Raw genomic sequence first — 14723 nt, forward strand, 5'->3', positions numbered from 1 at the left:
AGATGTTCTTGAGGCTCCGTCACGGGCACCCCGCCATACTCGCTCTAGCCGTCTGAGGTCCCGCTTCATTTTCCGAAGCTCCTCGGTAAACCAGGGAGCCCGGTTTCTGCGGGGTCGCAGAGGGCGCTTAGGTGCGATCTCATCGATGGCTGCCAGGAGCTGGGCATTCCAGCCCTCAACAAGCTCAGTCAACTAAATAGACAAAACAACAATAATTGCTCTTAAAGGAAAGAGCTTTTAATAGTACTTGCTATTTTAAAATCTGCATTTCAACAGATTTGTTTTTATATCATTTTCATTTTATTATATTTTAATTACTTTTAAACTACTCTTTTACCTTTTATATGTTTTTAGGTATCTGTGTTTTATCCATGCTTGTTTTATTTATTGTGAGTCCTCTTGAGTCCCGGTTCTGGGAATAAAAGTGGGATATAATATAAATTAACAAATATATCATATATAATAATAAAAATAAAAATACAGTAATAAATGGTATGGAGCATTTTGATATTAGCATAATTGAAATAAGAAGGGATACAGCAACTTTCTGCATCCTTGTATGCAGGTTTAAATGATATACACGTTTGCAAGCAATTTCTCCTAACATAATGCATTTATTGTCTGAAATAGATGCATTTTATTCCTCACTTCCTTCTTCCCAGTATGTGCATTTTCACACACTTTCTTTGGACAACTGCATTGCAAAGATAAATAAATAAATGCAGAGGCATGCAAATCTCCAAGGATAGCCGTGTTTCATTTCACATATTGTTTCAGATGGTGCAAATTGGTTAGGTCCGCATTAAAATCTGAAACTAAACCTGTGGCTGTGGACTAATGGGTACTGAAGTCCCACAGCATCCAGAAACCCACAGGTTCTCTCCCTGTGTCCTGCTCTTCTGCCTCTCCTGCTTACTTCAGTGGGGCTCATGAAAGACTCCTTCCCCGTGGATTGTGGCCCATGTTAATTAGCATGTGGCAATGGATGCTATTTGGAGCGTCTGCCTCCAGTGCCAGAACGCCACAGTCCAGCCCTGCGCATCCTGTTGGGATTTCTAACATTTCCTGATACTTGTTTTGTTGCTCAACTAAAAAGCCACAAGCGCTCTCAGCTCAACTGGGGGTGCCCATCACAGCTTGTTTACAGATAAGAAAGGTTTGCGGATGTTTCCAGGCACTGGAGGCGGTTCTGAGGCTCTGTGCTTGGAAGATGAGAGGAGGAAGTTAGCTGTGTGTTGTCAAACATTTGGTCGTTGGAACCGACTCCCTTGGTCGAGATCTCTTTGTAGCAGCAGCCCTCCCCTCCCCCTTGGTTTATCCTCCTTGATGTCCTGGCACTTAAGATGTCTATGAGGATGCAACTGTGTCGATATGCCTTCCATTCTCAGCGGGCCTCCCTCTTCTGAAGGCCTTAAGATCATTCCCCACACAACGTCGGTTTTTTATAAACTCAAGGAGGACGAAGAGCAGGCATGCGGGACTGGATGATGTGCTCCCCCTCCCTGCAAACGGTCTGCATCCATCATTTATCCACTCGCAGGACTGCCCGTCATTCAGCCACTAGCCAAAGATTTATCAAGTTCAGGCCCATAGCCAGAAACATAATGTGGTGGTCACGCTGGGACATGCAAGGAGCTAAGGCAGAAGGGCCAGAACTGCTGGTGGATTTTCATGAGGGCTTTAAAAAGGAAAAAAAATAAGGGAAAAAAATCATGGAGAACTGAACTGAAGACCGGAAAAACAAGAGAGAAAAACCAAATCCGATAATTTCATCCACTTCTCGTAGCTGGCGAAAGATGCTTATATAACCTAACAATATTTAATTCCTTATTTGTTTCACATGAGTATGCATCAGAGCTTCACAAAAACCCTACATGGTTGGTTCGGCTGAGAGATAACCAGTGGTTTAAATTTGGCAATTTGGCTTCATAGCCTGGCAGGGATTTGAATCCTGGTCCTTCCAGTTCAAATATGTATCTCAGACCTGCCAAGTGCTAGTCCCAGAGACAGTCCCAGGTTTACAGAAGCCATCCCGGTTTCTGATTTGATCCTGGAATTGCCCCCTTTTCCTTAGGATGGTGTTCCTGTTTTCATCAGAGAATGTTGGAGTTATGCAACCGACTGAGCCAAGGAGATAAGTAACTATACAACCTTTAGAAGACCTCTGAAGGCAGCCCGGTACAGTACAGGGAAGTTTTGTAATGTTTTATTATGTCTTTATATATGTTGGAAGATGCTGAGAATGGCTGGGACAACTTAGTCAGATGGGCAGGGTATTTGTTGTTGTTGTTGTTAAATATGATTCAGCTATTTTCAATGGAGAAATGTTGAAGGGTATGGTATCTATGCAATGTTGAGAGCCAGGTTCACACATGGCGCCAAGCCATGGTTCACACAGGGGCCTTGAGGTCTTTCTCCAGAGCCCAGGAAGTCTCTGAGACCTCCCACTCACTGTCATGAGCTGGAGACTGGCTATCTTTTTCTCCCTTCAACAGCGCACAGTGCTGAAGAAGTTAGAAGAGTGACATGCTTTCCCACTTCCTCTTTCAGCTGGAAATGGAAGAGGCAACATTACATTTCAGTCACTGGCCGGCAGGTCAGGAAATAACATGCTGATAGTGGGAGAAAAGAAATCTTTTTTTAAAGGGACCTGGTGTGAACCAGAGAGCTTTATTATACTAAGAGCTGTTTGGATTTTTATTTTTTTTATTACAAACCTCATTATTTTTTAAAGAAAAAAAGATCCATCAAAAATGTACCAGGAAATCTGTATTGCCTGCTGTTCGGTTAAATGGTTCCCATCTTGTTGTTAGATGCTACGAGTCAATTTATCAGACAAACTATGTATCTGTGGAACAACTGCTTTCATGTCAGCTGCCCCCTGGGCTGCCAGGCAGAGAGGAGTGTGCTTTGTCAATTTGTGGCCATCTGTGCTCATTTTCTTCCTTTTTCTTTCATACCTTCTATTTTTTATTTATTTGCTATTTTTATATCCTGCCTTTCTCCAAGCAGCATTCATAATTCTCTCCCCCGCCCACCTCCGTTTTATCCTCACAACAACCCTGCAAAGAAGGTGAGGCTGAGGGATAGTGACTGGCCCAAGGTCACCCACCAAGCTTTGTACACATTTGAATCCTGGACTCCCCAGCCTTAGCCTAGCACTCGTCACAGTGTCCCGTTGCGCCAGAAGCGGTTTAGTCATGCTGGCCACATGACCTGGAAAGCTGTCTGTGGACAAACGCCGGTTCCCTCGGCCTGAAAGCGAGACGAACACCATACCTCACCATACCTTTGACTGGACTTAACCGTCCAGGAGTCCTTTATCTTTACCTTTTTACTTTAATTTAAAAGTTGAGTAGATGTTTGTTAAAGATACACTAGAATATATATATATATATATATATATTCCTCAATATGTTATCAACAGTTAAAATAAATCTCACCTGCTGTAGCATATGGAACGGCTGGCTGTGCTCCAAATAAGGCCTTGTTGCTCATGCGGATGCATTTATATAGGCATGTGACTGACTGACAAGGTGCAGGTGCTGTTAATTCAGTGGTAAATACCAGTCAAAAGGTCCTCTGTTCTATCCCTGGCATCTCCAGGTAGTGCTGGTCAAGTCACTAAAACCTTGGAGAGCCCCTGCCAATCCGTGCAGATAAGAATTCCCCAACCTGGTGTCCCCAAGATGCTGACAAGCTACAACTCCATGATGCCATGATGCTTGGTCCACCAAACTCCGTGTTGTTTACAGTGTCTGGCAGCTGCTCTCCAGGATTTCAGACAGGGACCTTCCCCAGGTGCATCAGGAAGATGCTGGGGGTTGAATCGGGGACCTTTCTCCATGCAGAGCATCTGTTCTGCACTTGCGTTATGTGACCTCCTTCCTTTCCAGGTCTTACACAGCTGAGATCCTGGGTCACTGGAGGCTTTGCCTGCCGTGAATGGAGAAAGAGAACATGAAATGATTTAGGACTAGCCCCATTCCTTTCACTGCTTCGCAGCCTTGCAACTTAGCTGCCCCCAGAGAGTCAGGTGCCCAATATATCAGCATTTTCCAGCCTGTGGGTTCATGACCCACAATGGGTCACAAGGCCTGTGCAAGTGGGTCACGGGCTTGTAAGTAAACACCAGATAATTGCTTTCAATCCTTAACAAGCTTGAGGAATACCACTTACAGCTTGCAATCGAATCTGTTATGAATTGCCACCAAACATCAGAAAGGCTCAAGTCTAACATTTGAACCCTTGGGAGCTGCTTTCTGCTGGCTGGCGGCAGGTGCAGTGATAGTTCATCACAAGGTATTCATACAGGGAGTTGTTCTGAGTGACTTTTACAGCTCCCCTCCGATACACAGGAATATCCGGCCGTCAGATGGTTGGTGTTGTTTCGTTCTCATAACTGAAACTGTGAATAGCTTCGTAAGTACTATAAATATTGCAACAAATTTCACATTAATAGGGGAGTTATGTAAATTTTGCTTAGATGCCTCAAGTAATGGTTATAAAATAGGCATTATTTCAGTTAGAATGCATGAAACTGACAATTGCCGAAGACCCTAAGGTCCAACATTCATGTGACAGGAAATCGATGGGTTGCCAAAGAGGTTGGAAACTACTGCAATATATCACACAAGAGTACCATGCTTAATGCATTTTCTTTGCAGCAGTTTGCAGCTATTGTTACCAGCATGCTATTATTTTTACAGGGGTTCTTGCTGTGTGTGCCCAAGGATTCAGGGGGAAATACATGGTGCTTCCTATAAATGTGGCTGCTTGAGGCGAAACAGGAAGGTGCCCCCTGCCTGAAGCGTCGCTTACCAGTGGCATGCAATTGCTGCAAATCTTCCCAGAAGTTGCTGCAGCTGTGCAACTCTAGCAGCAGTAGGGGCGGGCAGGGTGTCCACCCCACAGGATTCCACCACCCAAGGTGGCTGCTTCAGTACCTTTCTCGCCCTGATCTGGCCACAGTGAGCCATGCAATGGTCACCTCCAGGTTTGATTATTGTAACTCGCTCTACACGGGGCTGCCCTTGAAGCTGACCCAGAAACTCCAGCGGGTGCAGAATGCTGTGGCGAGGCTCCTTACGGGGTCCTTGTCATGGGATCACATTGATCCAGTGCTTTACCAACTGCACTGACTCCCGGTGGAGTACAGGGTCAGGTTTAAGGTGCTGGTTTTGACCTTTGAAGCCCTCTGCGGCCTAGGACCCACATACCTACGGGACTGCCTCTCCTGGTATGCCCCACGGAGGACCTTAAGGTCCACAAATGACAATATTTTGGAGTTCCCAAGTCACAAGGTTGGTCACAACGAGGGCCAGGGCCTTTTCAGTACTGGCCCCAACTTGGTGGAACGCTCTGTCACAAGAGGCTAGGGCCCCGCGGGACTTGGCATCTTTCTGCAGGGCCTGCAAGACAGAGCTGTTCCACCTGGCCTTTGGTTGGGACTCAGCCTGACCCTTAGGTTTCCCTCCCCTTATGGTTTTGATCTATGGGCTATTATTAAAATGAGGCTGCATTTTAAATTGTATTTTTAACCTGTATTTTAAGTTATTTATTTCCCCCCCTCCCCTATTACTTTTTTATTGTAATTTTATTGGTGTTAGCCGCTCTGAGCCCGGCTCTGGCCGGGGAGGGCAGGGTATAGATAAAAAATTATTATTATTATTATTATTATTATTATTATTATTATTATTATTATTATGGGTGGGCCGGCGAACCCTGTCTGGAGAGATTTAGGTTCCCCATCCCTGTTGTATGAAATCAGACCTTTGGCTTAGCATTTACCTCCTGACAGTAGCTCTTCAGGGTTATGCAACATCACATAACCTCCCCACAAACCAATCAAAATGAATGCTCCCTAAACAGTTAACTATTGTTATAGGGTTTTTTTTGGAAAAGTGCTTTTGGTGCTGCAACTGTTTTTGCTTGTTTAATGTATAGAAAAACTGATTCGTACATTTATTAAATATCTTAAAATGAGGAAGAAAAATGACTGTCCGTAGAGTTGTTCCCTCCTCCTGTTTTTTGTTTTGGTGTTAGCCAATGTCAATCTGCCTCTTGTCTCTTTAAATTATCACCCCATGCTGATCGCTCAGGAGGTGAGGATGCAAGACAGCGGGAGTGCAAAAGAGACGGATTGAGGTTAGCGCCAGCTGCAGTGGCAAAAGAGATTGACGGCTTGCTGTTAATAACTGCAAATGCTGTTCTTTGGGCTGATAGTTTAGCACTTAGAGTAAGATGGGGAGAGAATGATAATGAAGGGAAGAAAGTGCTTACTTTACCACTCTGGATTCAGGTGTAGGAAGGCTCTTCGCTCTTTACGCTGGCCCACATTCTGAACCAATCTTGGTTACCCTTTCAGGTTGGACAAATGGTGGCTTGCGCCCATTGCGGCTGGTGGCACGGAAGGCAAGGAGGAGGAGTTGTGGGGTGTGAAACATTCCCAGAGTGGACATAAAAAGGGGGTGTCTAGACCAGCCAGTCGGAACTTCCTTTTTCCTCCTGGGCTGGGACAAACTTCCTCTACATGTGACCAGAGGTGGGTGTGATCTCACCTGTGCAGGTAACAAAATAGCACAGGGGAGGCAGCCATCTCTCTCTTTCCGACTCCATTCTTCAAAGAAACAACATCTCCTTAGCCTGAGATGCTCTCTTGGCTTCCAGCTTCCAGCCAAGAGAGGACAAAGGAACTATCTCCTTATGGGATAGATTCCATGTGTATATATTCTGTAACCTAAGTCTGCCCTCTGGGATCCTTCTGTGAACAGAATGTGAGTAAACTATTTTATATACAGTGGTGCCCCGCAAAGACGAATGCCTCGCAAGACAGAAAACCCGCTAGACGAAAGGATTTTCCGTTTTTGAGCTGCTTCGCAAGACGATTTTCCCTATGGGCTTGCTTTGCAAGACGAAAACGTCTTGCAAGTGTTCCGATTTTTTTCGCCCCCCCTTTTTCTAAGCCGCTAATAGCCTTTTAGCCGCTAATCCGCTAATCCTTTAATAGCCGCTAAGCCTTTAATAGCCGCTAAACCGCTACTAGCGCTAAGCCGCTAAGCCGCTAATAGGGTTGCTTCACAAGAAAGGGTTGCTTCGCAAGACGAAAAAACCGCTAGACGAAGAGACTCACGGAACGGATTAATTTCGTCTTGCAAGGCACCACTGTACTTTTATACAAGACTGTGTCGTGTCTATTCTTTTAAGAGGGAATAAAGGGGACTACCAGGAAACTTATTTTAGAGGCTTATGCAAGCCTGGCAAAGACGTTATCCGCTGTGCAAATTTAAAAAGGGGAATGTTACTCTGCTAAATTGTAGAACTTGTTAACATAAGTTGGGAAGGATATAATTAAACAATATATCCTCTCCTGCCTCCCTGAACATTCCCACAGAAGTCAGAGCCAGTAGCAGGGAAAGACAACTAATTCTAGGTTTGTCCCCATCCTTCTTTCCATTGAGTTCTACTAGGACACTGACACTAAAGAGGAGGACGAGGACGGGTTATAAGAAAGAAGGCAGGCAAGGGCAGGCTAGCTGAGGCTGGACTGAAGTTGGTGGGGCAGTGCCTCATTTGTCCTAAGGGACCATCCTCCACTGGACTAGACCCTAGTCCACCTAGAGTTCACCCTGACCTTAAATAGATGGAAACTGCTCCCAGTATCTCTGATAACCAGCAGAAAATGAGGTGCTGGTGGAGGACCTTCAGCAAATACCTGGCAAAGACCAGATGACCCTCTGGATATCTTTCAACCATAGCTGTTAACCTTCCCTTTTTTGCGGGAAATTCCCTTATTCCAGCGCCGTTTCCCGCTGCTATCCCAGATTGTTAGATATCCCGTAGACTCTCCCCGGGACAGGTGAGGCTGCTGATCCCTTATTTTCAAATCTGAATGTTGACAGCTATGCTTTCAACTCTACAATTTTATGATTCTATGAAACTGTGGAAGAGCACTGGGTTTCTTTTTTCCTATAGGTCAACTTCACTATTACGTGGTTCACTGTAACAGCCCCCACTTTCCTTGGTTCCTACCCTTTTGAGCTCCTTCCTTTGCTCCCTAGCTGATGAGGACTTTTTGTTAGCGCATAATATCATTTATTATAAAGAGCAGTAATTTGTACTTGGAACATTTCAAGCATTTTTACAAATGAGGCGATATTGTCCCTGCCAGCGCTTCCATGGCAACCTCTGATTCCATTTGTTTCTGAGGGTTGCATCCTAATAATTAATATACAGGTTTCATTCATGCGATGTGTGCTCAAACACATGTGGAGGCGGCCACTGCTGGGATTTACCTGGGTCGTATGAAATATTCATGGCTTAAGGAAGCTGGAAGCAAATTGTTCTCCCCCCTCTCCACACTCCCCTCAGCTCAGGTAAGTTGTGGTAGATGTGCCAGAAAACATAGGAGTGAGCCTATCAAGGCCTAATTTTCTGAGCCGCTGCTACCCCTTTGGGTTCTTCAGATTGCTCCTTTCAGATGCAAATAGGCTAGGGTTCCTTGTTACATTTTACAAAGGGAAAGTAATAAAGCAGTAACCAGGATATCAAGACTTCCTGGTGGTCCATCATGAACTAAGTGATAAACTGCTCCTTGAAATGACTTATTCATTGAGCATGCATCATGATGATTTGCTTGCACAAAGCTTACATGGAGAATATATAGGCAGTGACCGTTTTAGGTCCGTCCGATATGTGTGTGACTGTGACCACATGCATCACTCTGAACCCCAAAAGTCACAAAAAATGGTACGGGGCAGGGCAGGGGCAGAACAGGTTGTTTGCAGGCTTTTAAAATGGTGTTTCAAATACAGCGGTACCTCGGTTTTCGAATGTCTCAGAAGTTGCACATTTCAGTTTTCGATCACCGAAAACCCGGAAGTAACTGCTTCGGTTTTCGAATGCTTTTCGGAAGTCAAACATGCCGTGCGGCTTCCATATTGTGTTTTCCGGAAGTAAATGCTTCTGGAAGTAAACACTTCAGTTTTCGAACGCTTCGGAACTCGAATGGTCTTCTGGAACGGCTTACGTTTGAAAACCGAAGTACCACTGTATACACATTTCACTTAAACACGTGCCTTGGAACATAATCCCCGTGTAAATGGGGGAGTGGCCTGTACAATTGCTGGTCTTTATTGAGTCTTTGATCTGATCTGTTTGTGGGGAGGTCATATGACAATTGGCATTCATCCTGATTTGCTTGCGCAGTGTTTACAGGCCTTCCCATAAACACTTTTCAGTACATTTCCCCCATCAGCTTCCTTACCACAAATTGTTCTTTTAAAATGATAGTAATAATAATAATAATTTGTTGCTTGGTCTTTAGAGCACTTTAATCCAATTTTTGGGGGCGAATCTAAAGTTTGTCTTTTGAATCCCTCACGCAAAGTACTGAGAATCTGGAGGCAACCAAAGTTAGCTGATGTCCAGGATGGAAACATCTGTATTATTATTATTATTGGTAGCAGTAGTCCAATCCAGTCCAGGACTGGACTACAACTACCATTAATAATACAGATGTTTCCATCCTGGACACCGGCTAACTTTGGTGGACTGGTCATGTTGTTTGGATGCCCGATTATTGTCTTCCAAAGCAACTACTCTATTCCAAACTTTAAAATGGAAAGCGTAATGTTGGTGGTCAACAAAAGAGGTTTAAAGACTCTCTCTCGGCAAATCTAAAAAAAATGTAGTATAAACACCAACAATTGGGCAACACTGGCCTGCGAGCGCTCCAACTGGAGGACAGACTTTACCAAAGGTGCCATGGACTTTGAAGATGCTCAAACTCAGGACCAAAAGGGAGAAATGAGCTAAGAGGAAGGCACGTTTGGCAAGCCCTCACTGTGATCAACTCCTGCCTGGAAACCCATGTCCCCACTGTGGAAGGATGTGTGGATCCAAGATTGGCCTCCGCAGACACATGGAAGACAATCTTATTCAGCTACGAGTGATCACCAAAGAAGAAGGTAGTAGTAGTAATAAATATCGGGGCCAGATTCAACTGAATAGTTGGACTAGAGGGAGCCAGCGCAATGTGTCCTGTTAGTGCAATGGTGCTTAACTCCTGCCCCCCCCCCCGATCTGCTCTGGAGGGTCAGGAGAACCCCGAGAAACAGTGCATGGTGGGGGCGAGGAGTGGAAAAATCATTTAGTGTAGGAAGCAGAAATGCTTGTGCTGAAGGAACAATCATTTGAGCATGACATTGAATTTCACCCATTTATTATTAATTTATATGCTGCTTATGTGCTAAAATAGCTTCTAAGCGCTTTACAACTGTAGAATCAATCCATCATCAAAATGCACAGTACCATGAAAGCATCCTTAATTAAAATATACAATTAAACAAACAATTAAAAAGGGTTTTTTAAAAACCCAGTTGTTGTTTTTTTAAGAGTATATTTTTTAAAAGAGTTTGGTCTCCTGGCCTTCTGCCCCACCAGTCCCAACCACCACTGCTGGTAGCTGGTAGCCATCACTGTTAATTAAAGCAAACATCTTCCAGCTCTCAAAAGCCATTGACTAAGCCTCTTGAGCTGGCTATTTTTCGTCACAAACCCCACCAGCAGCCTAACATCAGGAGCAATCAACCTTTACAAAAGGCAGCCATTGTTTCACTTGACATCAGAAGCTTCTATTTCAGTATTTTAGGTTTTCCTGGCCTCTCTTTTGGTTTTACCCTGCTGCTGCTGCTGCAACCAGAAGGTGTAGATTTATCTGGTAACAAACAACATCTGGAGAATGTGACATTGCAGTTTCTGAGTCCCTTGACAGGCTTTGAAACAAACCTGAAGCTGTGGAACGTAGCTCATGTCTTTTAACCTTTTGGCAAGGCCTTAAATAATAATAAAAAAACATGATATAGCAAGTAGTGCTTTGCGAACCATTAGGAAATTGGAGAAGAGAGGGGAGAAAAAGGCTTTGTCCAGGTGTTACTGCAGAACATCTGCATGGCCCAAGGATTTGAATCTGATGTTTAGGTATGAAAAATAGCACACCCATCTCCCTCTCTCTCACATTTATAGTGTAGCCTGGTTCAGGTGGAAAAGCCCATTTAGTCTCCCATTCTGTTCTCATAGCGGCCAACCAGATGCTAGGATGCCTCAGAATGCCAGTAGCTGGGAAACTGCAAGTGCACAGAGCTCCATTGTGCTCAGGTCCTGCTTGCAGTCTTTTTGTTTTATTGTTTGTTTTATTATTGGTGTTTTTAGTGTGAAAAACACTTCAAGATATTTTATTGGAAGTGATTCATAAATGGAATAATAATAATAATAACAATAATAACAATAATAATAATAATAATAATAATATCATCTATGAGAACAGGATGACGGCATAGATGAGCCTTTGGCTCAATTCGCCACCAGGGCTCCTCTTAGGTAGTCCTATGTATGCTTTTAAAAATAAGTTTATTGTCATTTTAAAAAAATATGTGTAAATCTCCAGTATTTACTCCTCACAAGAAAACTGACCTGTATGCTGCTCTTCTGTGGATTTTTCTAAAAACAAACAAACCCACCAGCATTTTAGTGTGAATTTATCACAATATACACAGTTTTGTCTGCATTTTTACATAATAGAGTGGCTTTCAACTGGATGGGACCCAGGACCCACCTCTGATTCCCAGGCTACAATGTGGAACACACTTCACATTTTCCCTTTTGATGTATAGTAAAGGTAAAGGGACCCCTGACCGTTAGGTCCAGTTGTGGCCGACTCTGGGGTTGCAGCGCTCATCTTGCTTTATTGGCTGAGGGAGCCGGCGTACAGCTTCCAGGTCATGTGGCCAGCATGACTAAGCCACTTCTGGCGAACCACAGCAGCACATGGAAACGCCGTTTACCTTCCCGCTGGAGTGGTACCTATTTATCTACCTGCACTTTGACGTGCTTTCGAACTGCTAGGTTGGCAGGAGCAGGGACCGAGCAACGGGAGCTCACCCCATCGCAGGGATTTGAACCACCAACCTTCTGATTGGCAAGTCCTAGGCTCTGTGGTTTAACCCACAGCACCACCCACGGCCCTGCTTTTGATGTATACTTAATGCAAATAATGCACATTGTTAATCCTAAAATGGCAACCCACAAAGCAATATACTGTACACAGTGTTACCTTAGCATGACTGCTAAATGAAAACCGATCCTGCAGTGTGGCAAGAGAAAGGTATGAGCATGTGGCTGCCCAGAAAAATGCATCGTATTAAAAAATGACTCTGCAGCACTCGTGGAAATCGGTAATTCTAATCAGAGGAGCACTTCCTTATCCAGAAATGCCTCGTCCTTTGGTCAGGTCAGCCTAAGCTGGAATCCAATCTGGTGACACAGCTTTGCTGAGACCCATGTGGTATGGCCTCGTGACCCAGCTGTGGGTCCTGACCCACTGGTTGAAGACCTATGATTAATATAACATCTTTGCAACAAAATTGCCCCTAATATAATGCATTTTTTCGGTGTTACCTTCATTAATATATGCATGTTAATGCACACAAGACCCAAGTCTATGCATTTTTGTATACATGACTTCACTGGACAGCATAATATGGAGAAGTGCAAGTTTTGAAGTTGTGTTGTGTTGCAGTTCATATCTTGTTTCAGAAAGCGCGAATTGGGTTGATAAGCTTTTAAATGCAAATGGAAGTGAATATCTACCCCATTACTATGTTAGTGACTCAAGTTAACATCATAGAATCATAGACTTGTAGAACTGGAAGACAACCCAATGATCATCTATTAGTCCAAGTCTCTGCAATGCAGGAATCTCAGCTAAAGCATCCCTGGAAGGTGGCCGTCTACCCTCTGCTTAAAAACCTCCAAGGAAGGAGAGTCCACCATCTCGCGAGGGAGTCCACTGCACTATCAAACAGCTCTTTTTGTCAGAATGTTCTTCCTGACGTTTAGTCAAAATCTCCTTTCTTGTAACTTGAATCCACTGGTTTGGATCCTCCGGAGCAGGATAAAACAAGCTTGCTCCATCTTCCATGTGGCAAGTCCTTTAGATATTTGAAGATGGCTAGCATATCTGTCTCCTCTTTACCAGATTAAACACACCCAGCTCCTTCAAGCGTTCCTCATGAGGCATTAAGCAGCCTTGGAGTCACACAGTTGAGGACTTCCCTCTTTCTCAGGGTTTATTATGGAAAAGGGTGAATGAAAAAGCACCAAGCTGGAGATTGGGTAGGGTCTCCTGCCTGCCTGCAATAATAAAAAAGGATATTTCTGCTTAAGCTTGCAAACGACCTTCTGCGTTTAAACATTAACTTTGCAGAAAAACAACCACCAGGGAGCATTTGCTGGGTTTTAATAATTGATGCTTTTATTAATCCACAGGCAACGTTTTGAATAACAAGTCTTTCAAAAATTAAATTCCACTGCCGTTTCAGGTCCATGGGGTGAAGCAATGAGCACTTGTCCCCAGAGGAGAGAGAAAGTGTGAATTTACGGCCTGTGGCTTCTTGTCGAGGTAAGGATCATCAACAGCTAGAGCCCAAAGTGTGTGACATTACTGGAAGCTTCAAACATATTTCCCCTCCTTTTTTTTTTTTTTAAGGTGAACTGAGGGTTAGTAGCAGCGACATACTACAAATATCTACTGCAGAGGCTCCGCAATCTGTTTGTTTCTTTAGCAGCAAACTCAGCTAAGTTGGCCCATAAGAAAAGAAAAATCAAAACTAACATTAAGGTGATACTTTTATTAGACCAACCACAGGCTCACCAAATCGTGTGCAAGCTTTCAAGTTTGCTAGAGCTCTTCATCAGACTCAAGTCGCCATGGAGATACCTCAGATCTTTCTGTCTGGCTCTTGGGACTCTGCCCAGGGTACTCCCTCGCAAGGCCACCCCCCTCTCCTGCCCTGCATGGCACCCTCCTTGGGTGTTTTTGCCTTGCTGGAAGGTGTCCTTGAAATCTGATCATACCTTTCGCTTGCCTAGATCAGAGGTGGATCTGTTGCACTGGATGCCAAGCCTAGGGGGGTGTTGCAACTATGACGTAGTGAATTGAGCAGAATGGAAGGTGAGAGATTTGCTGGGGGGGGCAAATATTGCACATGGCGCCACTGAAATTTAAATGACTGGAGTCCACAGGGATGGAGGATAGAGGGGGCGGGGTGTAGAAACAAGCCTACTGTACATTTCCCATTCACTGGCCGCTGGAAAAATGCCCAGAAGGCAATGCAGCCCTTGTGCTGCAAAGGATCTCCCAACCCTGCAGTAAAGCAATGGGAGGAAGCATCTGCCCATTTTTTCCTCCCTCTCCTCCCTTCTCCTTGGCCAAGAGGTGAGCAAGGCACTGTGGCCAGATCTGTGCACTCAGGAAGGAGAGCTGTTTGTGCATCAGCAGCTGAAGCTGGGCAAAAGCATGGCTGGCTGCAGAAGCCCCCCCCCCCCGGCGTCCAAAAACGCGGTTGGTTTCAGAAGCACTCCTAAATTGTGAACTGGATCTTTCAGATGGAGTGCAACTCTGTCCAGAACATGCTGTACTCTCCATGCTGAATTCACCCATCGACTGGACAACGGTACCTCTGACTTGAGCCTCAACTTGGTAACCCCCATCTATCCATTCACCATATCCACCCAGGCAGTGGTTCAGAATTTCCACAGTCTCCTTGGCATTAGTTGAAATGGAGATAGCACTAAGGTTGCCAGACCTCCAGGTCTAACCTGAAGTCTCTAGGTTTGCATTTGCCTGGGCCCCTCAAGGTGGCAGGTGGAGGCCTTGAATTTCC

Source organism: Podarcis vaucheri, assembly GCF_965113315.1.
Source record: "Podarcis vaucheri genome assembly, chromosome: 7".
Classification (NCBI taxonomy): domain Eukaryota; kingdom Metazoa; phylum Chordata; class Lepidosauria; order Squamata; family Lacertidae; genus Podarcis; species Podarcis vaucheri.